This window comes from Haemaphysalis longicornis, unplaced genomic scaffold (genome assembly GCF_048455015.1).
Source record: "Haemaphysalis longicornis isolate Haplotype H1 unplaced genomic scaffold, Haemaphysalis longicornis Haplotype H1 scaffold_13, whole genome shotgun sequence".
Lineage (NCBI taxonomy): Eukaryota > Metazoa > Arthropoda > Arachnida > Ixodida > Ixodidae > Haemaphysalis > Haemaphysalis longicornis.
The window spans coordinates 81,416,165-81,420,244 of NW_027526233.1; positions in this window are offsets into that span (position 1 = coordinate 81,416,165).

The window sequence follows — 4,080 nt, forward strand, 5'->3', positions numbered from 1 at the left end:
CGCCGCTTTTCTCCCTCACCCTTCGGAGGCACGTGTACTCGCCGCCACGCGCTTGCGCGCCCACGCGCAGGCATTTGACCCGTAGGTGTCGGTGCCTTATTGAATACTCGGCAAATGCTGAGTGACAGCTGTCTACTTGAATTTTGACCCTCCGTTACGTGTGTAAGAAAGCTAGAGGGGCGTTGCAGGAGGAAAATATTACCGAGGGGTTATAAGGTCGAACCGAACTGAGCCGTTAGACAGCCTTCTTTTCTGAGCTCTCATCTAGGCAGTACCTGGCGAGGTCCTTCCAAGTGAGGGCTGAGGTGCTGCTGCCTGCACTGCCCCGGCCAGGGGAGCTCATCGGCAATGCCGGCTGCCGTTCCCCACCAGCTCCACAGCGGCCGAGCTGGCAGGCCTACACTTGGCCGCGGACATGCTGCGAGAAGACCCACCGCCAGCGGCCACCATCTTCTGCGACTCCCGGCCGCCGCTACTTCGCCTGAGGGAGGCATCTGCACCACGGGGGCGATGTGGCCACCTCGAGATGTCCCTGGTTTCCAAGCTGCGCGACCTGCAGGCACAAGGCTGCAACCTCCGACTGCAGTGGCTTCCTGCCCACGTCGGTATACCGGGGAACGAGGCTGCAGACGATTTAGCAAAAGCAGCCCACCACTCTCCAACGGCCCCAGTTTCTGCGTCCCTGGTGCGCTAAGATGTTGCCAGGGACGTCATCAGGCGTGAGGTTACCGCCCGCCACCCCTGCAAACGAGTGGCCACCGGCGAGGCCCCGCGGCTCCTTCCCACCAGAGGGATAACCCAGACTGAGCGGTCCCTCCTCCTCCGGCTCCGCACCGGCTGCTACAACACAGCAGCACACCTCCACAGGCAGGGCCGCAAGGCCACACTCACCTGTGCCCACTGCCCCGACCCCGAGACACTGGATCACGTCCTCTGCTCCTGCCCTGCGTACGCTGGTGCCCGGAACAAAGTGGTGTCTGGGTACCGGCGGCTGGGGCTACCATCAAGCACCGCAGAGGACATCCTGCGTCCTAGGGGGCCCTTCATGCTGCACCGGGAGGCCTTCCGGCTGCTCCTCTCGTACCTCGACGAGTCAGGCCTCAACACCCGCCCATGAACTGTTAAAACCAGATCCCACCGGCCATCCACCCCCTGTTAGCCCTCTCGTGTGCGTGGCTGTGTATGTGTGAGTGCGTGTGTGTGTAAATAGGCTGTAGGTAAACTGAGAGCGTATGTATATGGTCTGTACATAGCCTTTTATACATAGTCTGTACATAGCCTGTTATCATACTTAATCAACAATTCCCTCTCACTCCTTCTTCCCCCGGCGAGACCTGTGCCCTCTACCGAGAGGCAAAACTTCGCCCTGTAAATATTTTCATAGTAATAAACACTTTCTCTCTCTCTCGAGGCAAGGGTCTCGACCGCTGATGCTAGGTTGAGATTTCTGAACCCCCTAAGCGAGAGAGCCCCCTAAGCGAGACTGGAGGGTCGCTTCAGAAGTTTACGGTACAGCTGCGTACCGGGCATCTAAACGGGCCCTGCCACGGCAGCAGAGTCTCGGCCATCGTTTCTCGAGCGGTTTGGGTACGCTCACTGCATAGGAGAGTTAGACGCAGTTGGAAAACTCAAGTCACTTGTACGCACTTAGAAATAGCGTGTAAGTGAAGTTTAAGACTTGTCTCTATTATTACTCATGTACCCAGTTACTCTGATGTAATAGTTGTATATAATGTCTTCGTTCCCTTTCATCAAATCTGAACGCCTCGAGTTCATCAATTCGACTTCCATCTCCCAAAACTTCAACCTTTTTCCAAATCAACCAGAGCCCTGGCGATTGGTTTCCTGATCGGCACCGCACTTCGGGGAAACGAACATCATCAATCCTTACTTTGCCTAATTGTAGTTTGAGCGTGCTGCGTATAAGAGGGCGCTCACCAGGTGCCCCGCAACCCGTGCTATCAGAATGCAGTTCAAACAAAACCATCTTAAAATTCTCCACTATCTTTAACTTGAATTACACATTAAAATCTGGCGATCATAATGAAAACGTACCCCAAACACATAACGCGAAAACACTGTTGCAGTATTATATTTATTCGAAGCATTTGCTACTAACAGACTGTTGCCTTCAAGGTGAATGTGGAGTGTATGGCGAGTATCGCCGCCAGATCACTGTGACAAGGGAGATACACGGGTAAATCAGAGAAATGTAATTGCACCAAGACCTTTGCGCTGCTGAGCACGAGGTCGCGGGTTCGATTCCCGGCCGCGGCAGCCGCTTTTCTGATGCAGGGGAAAGCAAAAACGCCCGTGTGTACCAAATTTCGGCGCACGTTAGAGATGCCCAGGCGGTCAAAATTAATCCGGAGCCCTCCACTACGGCGCACCGTATCGCCTTTGTTGCGTAGGCGCGTTAAACTACAATCAATCAATTGCACCAACAAGGGCGGAAGAAGAAGTTTGAATTGGTGGCAAGGTTAATGCACACGGTGAGAATTGAATAATACCGGACAAAATTGAAATAAGTCGAGGCACAGAAGAATTGTGCAATGTCACCTTTCTTTTATGCGCATTAGTTTCCCTTTTTTGAGAATGTGGTTCTTTCAGTACCAAGTACCTAAGCGACAGCGGCCGCCGTATTTTCATTTTCAGGGCAGATTGGGCTGGTTTTGATGTAAACAATGCGAAGTATAGTGCTCAGAAGGGTTTCTGGTAGAAGCGAGGTAACAAAGCGTTTTTCAACAAAAGGAGCCCTGCAATTGCAAGCCATTCAATTGAGCTGCACAAACCTATCTTTAATGCCTAATGGGAGGAAGACAAAAGGAGGAAAGTAACCAAATTGATGAGGGGAAGGGCGGAGCTAGAGTTACGTGGCAGGAGCGGAAGAAAATGTTTTTCTCTGACGGGTTGACGCAAAGCCACATATATCGTGCGAAATTCCGGAAGGAAAAAAAGTGATGTTACTGAGAAAAGCCGTCCGAAACGATTATATCCAGTGGTTCGTCGCCGACAACAATGTACAACAAGAAAAACATTTTCTAGCCTTGTGATCGGAATTTGTTTGTTGAGTTTAAATACTTCCGTTTGTATCTCCGCAATACACGTTTTCTACTCTAAAGCGACGCAAATAATTACACCATGTTCCCGTAGTGGAACCCTGAGTAGTATGCGAAGCAGGCATGGGGTGGATTCATGTGCCCATTATTTTAAATTCGTCGTTTCCGTGAGGTTGAGGTACGTAGCTACCGTTATATTTACCGTTTGGTTTCCATGGTAACTACCACACGTTTTACTTGCCATAACTATGAAATGGGAAATCGCGTTTCCGTAAGGTTGAAGTACGTAGCTACCGTTATATTTACCGCTTGGTTTCCATGGTAACTACCACACTTTTCACTTACCGTAACTACGAAATAGGAAATTGCATTGACCCCATGGCTGTTTCGCTTACTACTCAGGGTTCTTCTACGCGAAGATGGTGTAATTTTATTGGAGGGGGGGTGTTAGAGCGGAGAGGCATTTAGGAGAGAGAGAGAGATTGACCTTGTACGTGGTATGAGGTTGTCTTTATTTAAGAATTATCATCATCATGTTAAACTTAGGTGACGCCGAGCTGTGATTTGCGTTCCGCTGTGATTATGGCCGCCTTATGGTCTGTGAAATGCAAGTCAAGGGCTGTTGTAGTGGATGAACCCTAAAGTTGCTGAAGATGAGGTCGATGCACGTTCCCCGGATGGTTGTAAGCGGCTTGTAATCACGGCCCGCCGAGACTCGCCGAAGCACGCCGCTGCCGACGACGATGAAACGTCGAAAGCGCGTGAAGCGTGCTCATCTCGTGCCAGCCAAGGAAGACACCGGCAACACTGTCGCTCCAGGAGCCCTTAAAGGGGAAGCGTGCTCGTCTCGTGCCGGCCCATGAAGACACCTCGGCAAAACTGTTTAACAGGAGCCATAAAGTACCAGGCGTTCAGCAAGCCGAGCATGCGCAGTGGGGGTGTGGACGGCGCAACAACAACGGCAACGACACGGGAGAGGCATAGCCCCGACCATGAGATGCTTCGCATCTAAATACTGGGC